The following is an 18,293-nucleotide window of genomic DNA, read 5'->3' on the forward strand; positions in this document are numbered from 1 at the left end:
CTTTTTGACAACCTTGAAGCAATAAATACCAGTTTGGTGCTATTTTCTTTGTTCAAGTGGTATGTGAAATCAATTGATTTCATAATGCCGCGATCCTTATTTGACTTATGCTCCAATTAACTCTAGAAATGTACATAATTGGCTTTCACTGCTAGTGATCATCATTTTCTGTGTATTTGTGGGTACATAATACTTTTTATTTATTCTTTTTTTGACCGTTAAACTAGCTTTAACAAAGTACCCTAAACAAACAACGTTTATCTATAAACGTCTTATAAGAATATAATAAGAAAAATGGTGTAAAGTACATAACATTCAAATTATGTACACTACAATAGTTTGCACAGTTTGTATTTGCTTCGATACCTATATTATCTAAATACATTTTCGGCTGTTATGTCTCAACATGGGTCATATTACAAGGTCAATGGTTGATAGGCAACTATAATGTGACATCAATATGTATACTGCAGTAACATAATTTAGTTTTAATTTTTACCACCACATAAACTAATGTAGGTGGATATAATTTCGGAAATAATACTATAGAAATGTATGTATTCAGTAATGAATGTACCAGGAGCACATAAGATCAATAGAGGATTATGTAACAGGACACGCTGTGATGTCATTCTGATGTTACCTCTAATAAAGGAAATAATTCCTTCTTTGTATAAAACAAAGTATCAACAATCATTATAAACAGATTAAATGCAGGTATTGTTAGAAAGGAAAACATGATCTTCAAGATTCTTGTCTGCATTCTTTGAAATCTAGGTCAGTAAACTAAACAATTCAACTTTAGTTGGAAAAGCAAATGAAATAAATATGAAATGAGTTAATTTTGAACTTCAGAAAGTCAAAGGATTATCAGAGCTACGAAACTAGTATAGCCGTAGCGCAATTGACACACCCTCTGATTACATACAGCTCATAGATACTGAAACTAATATAAAGTATCCCTTGGGAACCTTCAGGAATTAAAAAGTATGAAGTAGAAATAATGAGTTTTCTTATTGATATACTGTAATTTATCATTTCTTATTAGAATTATTTCTAATGTGTTCCTTAATGTATGCAGCTTAAATGGTTCTAGGTCAGGTAAGAAAGCGTAAAGCCTGTAAATATTATATTTTTAAATATATTACATAAATATAAACTGTAGTGTAGATTTTTTGCTTTGAACACTAATGTACTATATAATAATTTAATTGTATTATAAGTTTCATGAGACGTGTTAAATTAATTATTACGGTTTATTCTCATACCGGTTTGATGAGAAACTCAACTAGTTGGCTTGCAACTATTATACTTTGTAATAACTTAATATTATACTTTTTATTTCCCAAAGATAAAATTGTAATAACTCAATTCATACATATAAAATATTAAAAAAATATCCACCATTGTTATTGAAGCAAGCTTCTTCTCAAACATAGATTTGGTTGAACAAGTATCTAGTGCCTTTTAGTACATTTTTTATTCTTATATGTAAATTATTTTGAGTTAAGCAGTAAGAAAGAATGAAAATAACTAGGTTCAAGACACCAAAGCAAAGGTTTTAATATTAGATCTTGCTATATACACCGCCTATATTATCCTTACACCTGTCTATTCATCATCTACCCTACAGATTAAATTTTTTTTACAGTGTAATTTTTTTTTACTTGCACATACAGAACAAAAAAAAAACTGAGTTCATATTTTTGTTTTACACAATGTTGTTAATGAAATTGCCTTGTGGAGTGGACATTGCACCTGATGACCATTTGTGACCTTTTTGATAAAACTCTTCAAATATCAGCCTCAGTTAGTTTCATTGTTTTCGCCTAGATGGCGCTGCCTGTTGTGTAGATTCAGTCTTAGTTATAATGTTATTAGAATTTGTTTAATTTAAATATTTTTTTTACTAGTTTTGTTAAGCAACTGGATTAATTGCTATGTAATCTTACAGATTACTACAATGAGATTTTAGAGAAGCATCAAACTGAATTTAGTAATTACTTAATAAGTCTTTTTAAATTGAATTGGTAGTTTCCAATGTAATTAGTATCTAATTACACTCCTATTAGACAAATAAATTAATGGAAAACAGTGCTACAATCCTACATTAGTAGGTAGGCAGACACAATGGAATGCCAATCTTAATTTATCTTAATTTTCATTAATTCAAACTAAGTAACTATTACCTATTCACGATATTGTCATTGTTACATTTAAAGTTAGGTAATAAAGCAGTCATCTATTACCCGAAAAGTCGAAACTTAGGCGATTTTCATCCACTTTTTGTATATTTATCCATTTTGAATATTTATCCACAAATCATTCTTCTCTAGTTACAGCACTAGTATATTTTTACCAGAACGGAAGAGTATTTTTATTATGATTTCTCGCCATCATTTATATTACTCTCTACTTAAATATGAGAATTGAAATCTGGTTTTCTTTCAAAACGAAAACTTATACACAACAAATAAACCTTAAATAGAAACCCAACTCAAAAATAGAAAAAATATTCTCATATTTTTTAACATCGGATGCTAAAATAAGAACTCGTTAGTACCGACCGACCTAAGTAGGTATTACGTTTGTCAGATCTCAAAGGAGTCTAAACCCACGCCTCACTAATGCCAGCATTTGCGTTGGCGCTATAGAGGACAAGGGCATACAATTAAGGACGTCTGGATTCCTACCCCCACAACCACCCACCTCATGAATGCTCCACTGACTGCAACCACCCTCTCCCGTATAGTCCTTCGAAAACGTTAGTCCGATAATTTGTACAAATTCCACTACGTTCTACGTTTTAAATGAGAGTAAAATTTTACGTGGGATTTGTTTGTTTGTGGAGTCAATGAATTGTATATGGGTTTGCGAATAGTAAGTTCGTATAGCAAAACACCAGTGAAGTTGTTGGATTTTTTGATTGATAGTGGTTAATATTTATAATTAATGGTATTCGATTTTTCAATCGACTTTTTAGAGATACACACGGTATGACTTTGGGCTTCGTCAATTGACGAATGCATGCATCCTTCACAAGCAATAGGCGGCAAATGACAAATGTTTGCATCTTGCTTAGAAACAATGAAAACTGTCCACGAAGTGACAACGGTAAATCCGCCTAGTTATTTGTGACGCAACGTGGAAGGCCCTAGTTTTAGGCCTTTAATAGCGATAGTTTTTTCAATAGTTATTACTAAAAATATTAAGCAAGTTTTCCCTATTAGATAACAGATAGGTACTAGGATATCAGTAATTAGTCGGTAGAAACTAGAAACACATCACTTCATGAGTGGTCAGTTACCGATAAGTAACAAGTCTCTTGATCAAGGAAACTCCGATTACTGCGATTACGTGGAATTTTCACGGAAGTGCCATATAGGACAGTGTTCGACGAGTCCAACATGTAGTTTTAGATAGCCATTGATTTTATCAATATTGAGGAAAATGATAATTAAACCGTATACTTAGATCTTGTAGAAATTAGAAGAATCTTCTAACTACTTTCAGAATTTAAGATATCGATTTGGTTTGTGAAGCCTTTTGGCAACATTTAACTAATTGATTAACTGTGCAGTCTTTAACTGCCACCTGAAAACTGTTGAAGACAAATCCTCAGCTAGTGACGGTCAGCATTGACCGCATCAGCAGAATCGGGCAGAATGTGTTAAAAATGCCTCATGAATTTAATCTCTACAGGATACAAAATTCTACACTACATTAATACAAATTATAAAGGTCTTGTACCTTTGGTACTTTATATATTTGGCATTTTATATTGCTAATCCATCAAAATCAACTGAATAATTGACTTACCTTTTTGGATCCTACTTAAATATTTAATGGAAGTTATTTTTGAAGATAAGGAAAATCCGACTTCTTACGAAAATATTCGACCCGTGTATTAAAGTATAATTAGGTTATAAAAAAATATACTTAAGTATCTTTAGTTAGTAATAATATCAGCCGAAAAAATAAACTGATTCCAAGAATATTGTTATTCATGAGAGTTGAAGCTAATGATATTAATATTGAGGGAGATAAAGTCGATAATTTGATATGTATCTCGAGATCTCGATAAAGCTGATTCGATTAGACGTGCAGACAATTGAATTATTTCAAACTGTGTGATAATGGACCAGCTACTGCGTAGCGTCTGACATGTAATATGATATCTAAAAAGAGGACATTTTAAAGTCACCACATGTGAGTAGTTTGTAGGTAGTTCGCGTGTAAATATCAATTTAGGAGCGAACCATGGCCTCAGTAATTGGAATTGTACTTCTTCTCTTTTTAGCTAGTCAGAAAAAGATTTTATCCTGAATCTAAAATATCATAAGCAGCATAATTTGTATTTTTGCAATAATGTACTAACTTTCATGAGACCAAATTAATTATTTGTTTTTCGGCTAAGTAGCAGCGCGACAATCGTCGCGTCGTGTGTCGCGAAATGCGGCTCATGAATATGATAAACCTTTAGCATGGCTTGAAACTAGTCGAGTTCGTCTTCAAATAATTATGTGTGAATAAGCGAGCAAGCCAAAAAACATAATACTCAATGTACATAATATATATTTAAACATGGACTTTAATATTACACGAATCCAGAGAATGTATGCCGTCTTATGTTCTAGAGTGATGTAAAAATTTCTCGTCAATTTGCAAGGAATCCAACTAATCCACTAACTGATGTTTACCGTAGACCGGTTGTAATTATGAGTATGTTCTTTCTAGCCGATGTCTGTAATGCCACGGCTTGCTCCGACTAATTAATGTGCCCACACACTGTAAAGATAGATCGCCGTGCTATCAAATTATACATTGCTGTTACACTTATCTTGGAGAAGTGCTTTCTTGATCCCCTTTAGTGCGATTTCATGTAACCAAACCTGTTGATAGACTTACCGCCGCACTCAGAGTCATTTAATGATTACTTAACCCAGTCCTTAGCAATTTGGGCCCCGAGTCTGATGCGGCGGCCAGCTCGGGCGCTACTTACGTCCCAGAGGGTCATGGCCATCCGAATAATCCGTGGATATCGTACGATCTCCGGGGAAGCGGCGAACCTCCTTGCCGGATTGCCACCATGGGATCTGGAGGCAAAGGTGCTTGCGCGCGTCTTTAGTTTGCACGCCGACGCGCGTCGCCGGGGCGAAACTCCGCTGCCGCGCCAGATTAGTGCGTGGCGGGACGAGTTCCGGCGTGATCTCATGGTGGAATGGCAGCAACGACTGTCGCAACCGAGGGCTGGGCTCGCTGTCATTGCAGCGGTAAGTCCCCTCTTTGAGGAGTGGCTAGAGAGGCGCCACGGCGTCCTCACCTACCGCCTGACGCAGGTGCTTACCGGACATGGAAGTTTCGGTAGGTTCCTGTTTCTGATTGGGCGGGAGGAAACGCCCGGGTGTCATCACTGTGCGGACCGCCCGGAGGATACGGTGGAGCATACGGTGGCAGTGTGCCCTGCATGGGCTGAGCACCGCCGTGTCCTCAGGGATGTGGTCGGCGACGGCGACCTCTCGCGTCCGGCATTGGTTCAGCCCATGGTAATGTGCCCACACACTGTAAAGATAGATCGCCGTGCTATCAAATTATACATTGCTGTTACACTTATCTTGGAGAAGTGCTTTCTTGATCCCCTTTAGTGCGATTTCATGTAACCAAACCTGTTGTGATAGACTTACCGACGTACTCAGAGTCATTTAATGACTACTTAACCCAGCAATTCAAAATTGACACTACGGAATAGTTTAAGTAATCATTAAATGTCTCTGGGTGCGGCAGTTAATCTTATTCTAATTAAAAAAATAATTCTTGAGATGAGGGAGGGAAAGAAGATATAGAAAATAAATAAATTAAAACGTAATTATGTTGTTGTCAAACTCCTGCATAATATCCAGTATTTTTTCTCACGATCATGTAGGTACTAGGGCGTCATGAAATGAAAAGAGAACCATCCAGTTTGCACACCTTTTCAAGTTTTATACAATGTAATACACTTGAGATATGAAAGCTACGTTCTAGTTAAAAATAAAACCAAGGTACAAACAAGCGGGGTAAGACTTAGCGAAGCTTGTTTGGAGATTAAAGGGGTTAAAATTGGGCACCCGTATCACTCTCAAATTACAAAAAGGCCCATATTTTTGAGAACGAAAGTCTGAACCACCCATTAAAAAATTCAAAGAAAATATTACATACATTACTTCACGCCTATTTCCCATGGGGGTAGGCAGAGACAATGGAACGCAAATTGCTATGAATCTTACTTAGGTACTTCTTTCGCGTTATCAATAGTCATTAGTCTTTTCATGCATGCTTTTCGGTTAAGAAAATATTATTTTCTGTAAATGCGCAGAGCACCATTAAAATCATCGATATCTTCACTATTTTAAAAACTTGATGCATTTAACGCTATAATAAACTATTAGTGTGTGATAAATCTGCTAGATGGCGCCTCGCGTACACAATAATTGACGCAGTAAAGACGTTAGTCGCATTGGGACGTTCGGTTGCTATTTAATTTTATCAGGCGCTGATTACCTCTATTACGCCGCAGCTAATACCATGTCTCGAGTTTATTAACCAGTAAGTAACTTAATGTTGTGAATAGAAATTGTATTAAGATAATGTATTTTTATAATAATTTATCTTGTCTGTCTTTATAATTAAACACAGATCTTTATTAACGGCTGCGTTTTTTGTGTAGGTACATAGTTACAGGCACAAGTGCTGTGGTGGACATTTTGGGTGCTTTTCCACCAGATATGTGCTATGCTACGTTGTTGTGGATGCGTTTGAGTTCCACCAATTATATGCATTGTTGCACATAGCTTAGCACTAGTGGAAACGGGTTCAACTAAGATATGTTTTTTATATGAAAAGATGAAAGATGCGTGCTAGGATTTGTACTATAGGTGGTTTCTTCGGTTTTCGATAAAAAGATGTTGAACAATGTATAGCCAATAGGTTTACCATACATGAGACCAGCAACGTAGCTGGTTTCATTATGTTAATTCATCATACTCACTTCTTTAGGGAATTAAAGCCATTATTTTCATATTTGTACCTGACATAAAATCAATTGCTGTTAGTTAGTCTCGTTAAAACTCGAAAACGATTAGACCGATTGGGTTAAGTTTGGTCTTGAATTGTTTGTGGAAGTCCAGAGAAGGTTAAAAAAGTGAGAACAAAGAGTTTCAGGCGCTTCGGAATTTGCCGGGTCAGCTAGTAACATATAAAAATCCAACCAGATTTATTTTATTCCTCGCCATTCTTTATGGTCTACAAGAAATTTAAACCCCGGGAGCTATTATGGCTTGTGATTATAGAGCATCTAGATCTAGCCGCGGTTCGTAGTCAGTGCCGTGAAATGATCTAGTAATAAATTCCATCGTTATCGATAACTGTGGAGCGTAAAACGAAGCGCCTACATTCACGATATTTTATGTCCCTGATCGTTACTATTTAACAATCGTTGAACTATTTATTTTGGGTCTTTTATATAAATTTTGTTGCCAATATTTATGCAAATGTTTAGGGGATACTATAAAATTTGTTCCGTGTATAACATGTTGACTTTTTTATCTATAGTATCGTCCATGTGAAATCTATAATATTGCGTCAGATAGGTTCCGATCTTGCATTTTTGAATTATAGATGCTGTTGGTCCTTAAGTGTGGAAAAGCCGTGCTTCCACCGGAGTATTTTTTTTTTTTTTTTTTGAGGGGGAATTCGTCCCTATTCTTCTCTCGCTTTGGGCGAGGCGGAAGGGAGTGTCAGACTCTTACTGACTAAAAACCATCCCGTTCCTACTCCTGTTTTTCGAACCACGGCCTCACAGAAAACCAATGGAAACAATACTTGCGTCGTATTTCGTTGTTTGAGTGAACCGTGATTTTCGTGATAGTTAGTATAATCGTAAACTGTCATCTCACTAAGAACAGAAACGGTCACTAACCTTGCAAATATTCATAAACATGACGTATGTACACAAGAATAAAGTAGCAATTTGAATGCAAAATAGGTAATGAAGCGGCAGGACGATGAGAATTCTGTGTTATACCTATATACCTTGCAATTGTAAGTTAATATTTTTCAATTATCATAATTATGATGCAGAAACGCTCTGGCTGTTCTGAAAGTAAGATTCTCATGACGTTCGTGGCTTCGTGTTTCAATTTAACTTATTACTGAGTAAAAAACGAGGAGAATTCTCAATGAGAAGATGTTATCGGGCCTTGTTAATAGTACTGCAGTATCGTCGGTAACTACAGCAAATGTTTTCATCCAAGGATATAAGTTTATGCAGTTTAATTGTGACTCAGGTATTAAGAACTCTATATTGAAATTCCTTGTTTAATTAATTTACCGGTTTTAGCTTAGCTATTTTAATTAACTGATAGTGTGTAGCTGGTTCTGTATACGGGGTGACTTGTTTGACGTATTCCTCTCGTGAAGTGATAAAACAATTAATTTCCTACAAAATTAGCCCTGAGGTCTCTGGTCCGAAAGTGGCTAGTTTCTGACATATTGAAAATTTTTGGTTTTTGGCAAAAAAACCGGAGCTAACTACAAAAACTATTGGATTGAATTAAGTTGTTATAGTTTTTATCAGTTGCCAATAGATCAATAAACATTTATAGTTATTACAATACTAATACTGGCAGAAATATAATTCGTTTTAAAATTGCTAGCAAATTCATATCAAATTGATTGTATTATCACCCCCCGAGAGGTATACATCGAATTATAAGTCACCCTGTATACGAACCTTTACGTTTAACACCTAGTAATTTCTGTGTGACATGAACACCAGGTACACTGAAGTATTTGGTAATAAACTTCAATTAATACCAGTGTCTGTTAGTTATTCGCAAGTTGTTGGCTTGTGTTTGTTTTCTTGCTTAATTGTGAAATAACGATTGCATTCTGCATCGATAGTAGCGGTTTAGATTCGATTGTAAAGATTTTAAAAGTAATATCCAACACTATTAACCCTTTACACTAGGATTGCAGCATTCTACTACACATAACTTAAAACTAATTAGCATGAAAGTTGCATTGTTTTATCTATTCCGTAAATCAGTAGGAGAATGAAGCAATCAGCTAACAACACAACGTTTATAAACACGGTGTTGCTGTGGTTACTATTTAAAATATGTTACCGCAGTTCCATACAGTGCGTTGACCCGCCCCCACCCTCGATCTATTTTCTAACTCGACCAACAAGTTCTTGAGGACTCGACACCGTCAATTGCGATTGTCAATGTTATGAGTTTATCATAATTTATGAATAAGCCCGTAAGCAGCATTTGTGCAGATTAAAGCCAGTGACTGACTCAGTACTGTTCCCTCGTCCGCATCAATTGGACACAAATGGACACTATCCCCCTTATTTATTGGATCTATTTTAATACTGGACTTACCAGGATAGCATGATTCAACAGAACACTCTAAAACAGTCTTACGGGATCAAGTCTTGACCTTCAGATCTCTTATATTTAGCTCTAAAGTCGCAGTGATGCAAAAAGTACGAGTGTAATCGACTGTTTAATTGTATGCATTAATGCGAAAGGCAATTAACATAATGAGAGATAAACGCATGAAGGACGAACGAGATGTTTGTGTTGTGGAGGCTGGGGACAGGTTTAGTTACCATTTTTGAGGAGCACAGTTTTAGGAAACCTGTACGGAGGTACCTTTGTGATGAACACATCCTGGTGTTATTACATCCGTGTGCTATTTAGGGAGCACTGCACTCCTTTGTTTTTACACAACATGCGTGATATAAAAATAGATTTGAATGAAAATAAAAGCTGGCCTCCCGCTCCCCTGCTCTCTATGTCGAATATCAAATTCGTTCCTACTCTCATTGTCCACAGCCGGCAGTTTTAGTTTCACGAAATTGCGTGTTGTATAAACTAAAATCCAGCAACAAAAAGGCAAATACAAGTTGCATTATGTTTTGTTTGTACATAACCAGTCCGAGAGAGGATAATGTTTACTAAAACGTCTGTGTTTTTTGCAGAGTTAATTTATTGTCTGCGGTACAATATTTTTCTTGGTCTGCCTTCTGCGTCAGGTCAAAGTCCAATACACGCCTGATCGCTCCATTTGATTGAGCATAATGTCCATAGATTTCCTTCGGATCGCTTACAGAATTGCCTATTTCATGCTTCAATTGTAATTTCATATTTTATTAAGCGTAATACTGAATGTTCTGTACATATTGTCGATATTATGATCGTATCGTAGACACGATAATGTTTACGCATTTAAAAATAACTAGCGCTTCGCACGCGACTTCGTTTGTGTGGGGTTCGTTCCTCTTTAGGACGTATAGGTAAATTAAATGTAGCTGATATCCGGTAATACGGTAAACTGTAGTATACGTGATTAGTATGAAAAATTCTCTTACACATGTCCATAGATAAACTTCCTTATAATTTGTGGTGTAATTGCTTACTCACTGTAAATTGCTGAAATATAATCAAATGAAATAATAATAATCTTGCGCGACGCCTTTGATCGACTTGCCTAACGATTTAAATACGCGCAAAAAAGTACTGATTAAGTAATCAAAGTCTTATCATGTCCATGTAAGCGTCTTAAATCATACATATCACAGTTTTACATTTTATTGTTATAAAGTGCCGATAACAATGTTTGTAATTAGTAATTGCTTTATTTATAAATATGGCTTACGGGCGCCGTCGTTGTGTACCGAGCACTATATGGTATGTGGTTGACCTCTTTACGTTTAATTTCCACCCGATAATAGCCACTAACGTGTACCACTGGCCCTTGATTGAGGATAAGGCATTTACACAACGGTCTTGTTAACGTTTCACCAACACCTTAATACAATTAAACGATTAACAACTTAGTTTGTCCGTATGTTTATCTCGTATTCACATCGGCATCACGCCTCCCAGTCACGATTGCTATTTACGAGTATTTACACGCAGTATGCAAATATTTCACGTGCATTGTGCACCAACAAGCACTAGCGTATCCGTTGTGTGGGCCATCCTTAGCACATCGTGCATTATGAAAAAAAGCCCATTGTATTCCACTGCAGACACGTCATTAATAAAGAGAGTTCTGTATGTACCAGCTTCCGCTCCGTTGCTAAGTTTGTATCAGTATTGTTCCGTATTGTGTAGTCTATTTGTAGCGTAATAGTAGTATCAAGGTTCAAAAACAACGCGTCCATTCAGCTCTATGATGCAAGCCATCAATGTACAACATTAAAGCAAATTGACTTCCATAAATGCGTCTTCTTGGTATCGTAACATTTGTAAGGTAAAGACTCGAGTTTTAAACGAGCTTCGTCTCATCTCCCGGAGTGTAATAAAACTTTTTTGTACACAAATAATATATTGGGATGGCCTCGGTGCGTGCACGCAGCCCCGCAGATGCACGGCTGGCCTTGACTCGACGTGTATGCGCGTGAGTCGAGGTGTAAGGGATTGGCGCGTAGCGGTCTAACATCGATTGCGTTAATGATGAGTTGACCAATAAGGTCACGGCTGTATTGTACATTCGTTTGGGCCCCTAAATAATATTCAAGGATACCAATTTCTTCCTTTCTAATCTCAGTTCGATTGGTGATCCGATTTTTGAGCGGATGGACAAGTAAGAATCCGAATTATGTATCTATGATAAATATTTCTGTACGGATTGTTGTTTATGTTCCATCATCGTAATTGTAGTTGGCGCTAGATTTGCATTCAACCATATCCTTCAAATTGATGGATGTTTTTGGATTGGTTTCAATAAATCTCCTGTACTTGCACCCCGCCCAGGCGCATGTACCGCGCGGCCATATCAAAATGCCGTATCGTACCGATGCAAGCTATTTTTGTCGAGTCTCGTCGCGTCGCCAATCGTGTTTTTCCATGCACCGAGCATTTTGTAAAAATAATTTCAAATAATTATTACCCAATCCTTACATTTATACACATGGTATAAACAATTCAGTACAAATTAGGTAAAGCAATTCTTCTTTTGAAATATTTGGTGTATTGCCAAGTCCTTCAGTAAATTGTAGCTATTGCCAGATTGTCGACCTGTGCTCAAATATGGCACTTGCATTTTATATTGCGACTGACCCAGTTGTGTTTGAAAACGAGCCCGGTTTTGGAATGATTACATCAGCGGTATCATATCATTCTGCTTGATTGTGATTCATCTCTATCATCGAATACAATGAACTATTGCAATCGTTTAGTGTGTCTGATACTAGAGTTGCGTCTTATGCGGTGATGATTTCATTACAACAAACATTTTGAAAGCAAAAAGTTATTGACTTCTTCTTCATTGGCTGTCTGTAGTTTTGAAATGTGATTTCCATTATTCAAGTGACCAGCTTCTCTTGCTTTGATCCGATCTATTCGTCTTTCTTTAACTATTGGCATTGCATGTTCATCTATACCTATATTTATTTCATTAATCATTGCATAGTTATTAACCTTTAGATTAAAACTGTGCGCGTAAGCATCGAGATGTTGTTTGCGATTACCGCTCAAAGTCTCAAGTTATTTTTAGTTAACCGGTCTGTTACCGTAACTGCGCTTAAGCAAGTTATTAAACGCGATAACTCAGTCGCACTACGCGTTTCGGATACGCGTTAAATCTATACAGTTACTGTGGGACAAATATGAAATATATCCGTTCTCTTTTAGGTAGATTGATATGGCCATATCACAAAGTGTGCGGCAAAATTATCCTGCAAACGAATAGATAAGGAATATCAAATTTTATCTTCTGTTAAATATAAACAGTTCTGACCTTCGCGCTTTGAAGGGCACATGGCATATTGTTGTGCTGATAGGTACCGACTATGCTTACATAACTCATTCGATATTGAATGAGACTTGTACACTTATTTAAGATAATGTCGTATCTTGTCAAATACATAAATATAAACTTAAACGTCTTATTTTTACGGCACAACTTTTCTGGTCTGCATTCCCACAGCTTTGGACTAAAATGTAGATACTTGAGATCCTCCACTTTAAACCACACTTGGAAAGTTAAGCGTAGTTTTAAAGAAGGATTTCTCCGATAAGGAAAGGAGCGTTGAAGTGAATGAATAATGTAGTTAGAATATGATTTTTGTCAGATCTTTACCCAGGAGAGGGCGACCAACAAAGCAATTGAATTTAAATGCAAAACATTGAATCATAGTGAATAATTGTAGATGGAACGACGAAGCTGTGTAGAGTGCGTTAAGAAAAGTTAAACCATCCGGTCTCTTCTAATATTGTATACCTAAGTTTTTTTGGCAGTGATTTTACTTACACTTTACCGATAGCCATTTTTGTCTAGTAATGGCAACCACAGCTTCACAGCTGCTTTCTTTAAACAAAGTTATGGGATTTGGTACTTTCTGTTGCCTGATGGCAAAATACTCATTTATGACTTGCTTTATTATCATAGTGTTGATATAACTGGCTAAAAGTATATAGTGCTGTTGATTTTAGTACTGGCTTTCCCATTCCGTTTGGAGAATAGTAGCCATGATGTTGTTATGTTAAGAATTTATGTCATGCCTCTGGCCACTGCAATCTCACTCAATGATGATTCAGTCAAACTATTTACCAACGCAGTACGCAATAAGCTATTAAACACAATTATTGAACAGCCACAGTTACGTTTGATCTTTCATAACAGACTCTTGAATTGACAGCACTGTATATTTCAAGTGAAACACTGCCAAGCTACTATGGACTTTATTTGTTAACTTCCACTATACTGTTAATTTGAAAATGGATTGAATTTTTAGCAGTTTTCTCTGTCATTTCACACATACTTTGGCAATTGTTCGTCAGTCATCGAATAAGTGGAATTCTTATAAAACTTGTGTAAATTCGGTAAAAAAATATTTATTAGGTATTTTATGTATTTCTTGGCTTTATTCCAACTAGGTTTGTGTCATTTAAATCTTTTGGGAATCGTTAGATATCGGATTATTAGAGCAATTTGCTCTCCATAGTAGATTGTCACTGACCATATACTGCTGTGGTAAAGCGGAAAATAATTAGGATCCCTGTTTAAACCGATTGTTGTTACCACCATTTTCAAGACATGCTCTCTTCGTCTCGAAGACTTCGCTTTCGCCACCTATGTACTCGTCCTTGGGTAGCCTGAGTAGAGACTGTTTTATTGCAATATTGATTTACGAAGGCGTCACCATCGCAATCAACAGTTGTCAGTCAATACATAATAGATGATTGTGAAGTCGTGGATACTGTTACAACAATTGAGGATAGTTTCCGCATTGCTGCCATCATCACTAACAAACGGGACATCTTTATCCATTGCTGTTAAGATGACCGTTACTAGAGCAACAGTTTTTTTATGGTATAAGCCGGTAAATGATCAGACGACTTACTTGATGGTAAGCAATGGTAAGCAATCGCCGCCCGAAACACCAGAGACGTTACAAGTGCGTTGCCTGCCTTTTAGGTTTAGGAATTTGAGGATTGTTGGGAGATCAGGGATTGGGCAGTTTGGGATAGAATTATTCGGACTTCCCATTCAGAAATTTCTTATCCATTTTTCTGAATAATATCAAGCATAATAAATAATTTCTCGAAGCTGGGTGGACGAATGTGGCTCGCTTATCGAAAGGAGAAATAAACATTCATTTCCAATCACCATGCATTCTCCAAGCGATTTTTAAGTACCTACTTAATAAAACTTAAGTTTCCTGTGGTACTTAACTTATAAGGATACCCTGGCACTTGAGAAACTTGTTCTGCAACTACACCAAAATATCTCGCTCCTTGAAAATATTTCGTATCAGCTACGTGATCCACGCCACGAGTGTGTTCTGTAGTTATGTGTATTACATTGATATTAACAGCTGTTTAAAAATAATTCACACCGATCTAATACAGGCTTCTGTCGTTTACAAGTAAACAAGGTACAAGGACAATCAGAATTAACATGTCCATATGATATTTTCTACACATTGACGTTTCATAGCCTTGAATTTAAATTGCGGACTTGTTTATCGCTGAAAGTGCGACGACCTTTTTGAATTTATTTATTAAGTTACTGCCAACTCGTTTAAGGAGTATTTTTGTTATTTTTGTTTGACCCAATTTTTGGGCGTATACAGGGTGACTTTGAATTCGACGTATTCCTCTCGGGAGGTGATAATACAACTAATTTCCTACAAAATTAGCCCCGAGGTCCTTGGGCGGAAAGTGGCTAGTTTCTGAGATATTCAACATTTTTGGTTTTGGTAAAAAAATCCCGAATTGATTACAAAAACATCAATAAATAATAAAATACTGGTTGGATTTTAGTAGTTTTAGTTTTAATCAGTTGCCAATACATCAGTTATCATTTATAAATACTAATAATGGCACAAATATCAATCGTTTTAAAATAGCAAGTAATTTTCTATCAAATTTTGTTTTATGTCACTAATTTGGTCGATAGAAAACTGAATTTATTTCAAAAAAAATATATGACACTAAGCGTATAAACTATCAGAAAAACTTCCTTGGTTTATTAGCTATCCAGAAACATAAAATTATTGACAACATTCTCAAAAATAAATGAATTAATTGATGATAAGTCGAGTGTAAAGAGAAAAGGGCAATATCAAAAACATCTTTATTTGCAAAAATTTGTTCAAAGTAACCTTCCCTACGACGAATACATGCCCGAACACGCTTCCTTATCTCTATGACAGTCACTCTTGGACTGAATATGCGTCTAATTTCGTCATTATCTTCAAATATGTTTTGGAGAAGAATTTCGATACACGGCATATTCCGTCTGTATAAACAAGAGACTTCATGTAAAAATCAACCGGCGTTAGGTTCTGGTCATTGTGCATGCCATGTAGTCATGTAGTGGGACCGCCCTGTCAATCCAACGCCTGAAAACCGATGTATCCAACCACTGCCGCACAGTAGTTCGATAGTGCACTAAAGAATCGTCGTGTTCGAATAAACTCATAAACTTGTTTCTAAATTCAAATTTAAAACAATGTTTCTTGCTCATTCCTTAAAAAATAATTTTAATTCTCACCATTTAAATTATTGGGTAAAAAGTAGAGCCTAATCAAGTCATTATTAATGATACCTATCCAAACATTTGAATCAAAACCGTATCCGTGGACCTGTTGGTTTTGCTTTTTTAGATTTCGTTGACTTTTTTGGGGCTAATAATGGATATTGTGATGCAATGGTAGGATGTCTCGGTTCCCAAGTGTTATATTGACAGGGCGGTCCCACTATATGACTACATGGCATGCACAATGACCAGAACCTAACGCCGGTTGATTTTTACATAAAGTCCCTTGTTTATACAGACGGAATAGGCCATGTATGGAAATTCTTCTCCAAAACGTATTTGAAGATAATGACGAAATTAGACGCATATTCAGTCCAAAAGTGACCGTCATAGAGATAAGGAAGCGTGTTCGGGCATGTATTCGTCGTAGGGAAGGTTACTTTGAACAAATTTTTGCAAATAAAGATGTTTTTGAAATTGCCCTTTTCTCTTTACACTCTACTTATCATCAATTAATTCATTTATTTTTGAGAATGTTGTCAATAATTTTATGTTTCTGGATAGCTAATAAACCAAGGAAGTTTTTCTAATAGTTTGTACGTTTAGTGTCATATATATTTTTTTAAATAAATCCAGTTTTCTATCGACCAAATTAGTGACATAAAACAAAATTTGATAGAAAATTACTTGCTATTTTAAAACGAATGATATTTGTGCCATTATTAGTATTTATAAATGATAACTGATGTATTGGCAACTGATTAAAACTAAAACTACTAAAATCCAACCAGTATTTTTTTATTTATTGATGTTTTTGTAATCAATTCGGGATTTTTTTACCAAAACCAAAAATGTTGAATATCTCAGAAACTAGCCACTTTCCGCCCAAGGACCTCGGGGCTAATTTTGTAGGAAATTAGCTGTATTATCACCTCCCGAGAGGAATACGTCGAATTCAAAGTCACCCTGTATACATGGGCATGTGTAAATTCTTCTTTTTCATCTTTTATGTTTTTGTTTTTAAAGATAATTATGATTCTGCAAATGCAATTTATTGCTTCAATCTGTTCTGGATTCTTTTTCAGTCCCTTTCTTAGTTTTTGTCATTAATTTAAGTTTGATACCGAAGTTGCTATCACTATGATTGTTCTCTGAAAACCACATTATTTTACCCAGTGACGTTTATTAACCTGTAAAATAAGGTAAACAAATCATTATTAGAGAATTTAAATATAAATATAATTATCCTCTTATAAATAAAATTGTTGTTATTACAAGTAGGTTAATAGCGATTCTATAAATATTGTAGACAGCAGACACTCATTCATTTGCGTCAATTTCATTGTGATGAATCATTTGTATTGTATAAATAAATAATATTTAATAAAGACTTATTATATTGACGAACATCTTCGATGAACACTTGAAAAAACGTCCTTCACCAGTTATTATTTTCATATTTAATATTTAATACGGTTTTTCCAAGCCAGCTATGTAATTACATTTTATATTATCTTATTAAAGTAATCACGTTGGGCGCCATAACGATTCGACCATGTTTAGTAACATGACTAAACGTTAAATTCCATCATTTAATTTAAAATGTAATTGGCTTCATGTGGTTTTATCTGACAAATAAATTGCTTGCTTGGAAAACTACGTGAAAATTACACAACCACCTAGATTATTTTTACTTAACATTTTCTAATTACGAAAAAATCCTGTTAAACACACAGGCCGCAGCCATGAAATCAACTTACCTGCTACCGAAAATGGCGCGCCTTCTCCATTACTCACGATACATTCGATTACACCTGCTTCTAACTTAATAAAATCCTCAGATTTGTAATACGAATACGAACGAAGGCCATTCTTATCTTATATTGTATCACCGTTTTTTTTTTTTTTTCAGGTAAGCCTACAAATCTGTATCCACTCTTCGCGGTGAGTCACTGAGTAAAAAAAGGTATCCCCTGCCCTTGTTTTTTTTTCCAGCCAGTCTTTTTTTTCTCTAACGTTACCAGCAGCTGTTCTCTCGATTCTAACATTTTTGTGAATCGAATATTTATTCCAACCTTGTTCTTTTGGGTTTTAATCTAAGTTTAAAGACTTAATAATGATTTTTGCATTCGCATTTTAGGATTAAAATTAAATTATAGTTGATTAAGAATATTTTAGAGAAACGGATCAATCGTGTCTGTGATGAATTCTATCGGTAGCATTGAAATATCCTTTGTCTAATTGAACATTTCTGT

The 18,293-nt window shown here is 35.6% G+C and overlaps 1 protein-coding gene across 1 annotated transcript in view; it reads left to right on the top strand.

The window, feature by feature from the left end:
- Nucleotides 1-18,293, top strand: part of LOC118274483 (myotubularin-related protein 4) — a 67,934-nt gene that overhangs the window by 243 nt on the left and 49,398 nt on the right. The gene's annotated exons all lie outside the window — the stretch shown is intronic.

The sequence above is a fragment of the Spodoptera frugiperda genome, chromosome 11 (genome assembly GCF_023101765.2).
Source record: "Spodoptera frugiperda isolate SF20-4 chromosome 11, AGI-APGP_CSIRO_Sfru_2.0, whole genome shotgun sequence".
NCBI lineage: Eukaryota > Metazoa > Arthropoda > Insecta > Lepidoptera > Noctuidae > Spodoptera > Spodoptera frugiperda.